This window comes from Chrysochloris asiatica, unplaced genomic scaffold, assembly GCF_000296735.1.
Source record: "Chrysochloris asiatica unplaced genomic scaffold, ChrAsi1.0 scaffold00003, whole genome shotgun sequence".
Lineage (NCBI taxonomy): Eukaryota > Metazoa > Chordata > Mammalia > Afrosoricida > Chrysochloridae > Chrysochloris > Chrysochloris asiatica.
Window position 1 is genome coordinate 11,305,503 of NW_006408521.1, and position 531 is coordinate 11,306,033.

The window sequence follows — 531 nt, forward strand, 5'->3', positions numbered from 1 at the left end:
GACATATTGTCCAGAGGGAACAGTCGCTGGAGAAGGATGTCATGCTGGGTAAGGTGGAGGGTCAGAGAAAAAGAGGAAGACCCCTAACAAGATGGATTGGCCAGGTGGCAACGTTAGTGAGGTTGGCCCAGGATCGGACATAGTTTCGTTCTGCTGTGCATGGGGTCGCTATGAGTTGGTTCCGACTCGATGGCACCTGACAACAACAACAACAACTTTTGAGAACTGAGTAAAAGTTAATAGAGCAGATAAAGTTTCCATTTAACAATTCATACACATTTTGTGTCAGCTCATTGACTGAAATCCTCACAATGCAGGAGTTTTATGTACTTGTCCCACTTTCGCCCTATGTTTCCTGTTTCCATTCCTCCATCTTTCCTAATCCTTTTGAATTTTGTTCTTGAGTAAATGTTGCCTTTTCAATCTCAAGCGGTTGATTGTTATAAGCTGTGTGTTTCTCACTAGTCTTATTGCTCCCCTTATAGACCTGTCGATTTTCCCCTAAAAATCGAGTCAGGGGTGAGTTCATTT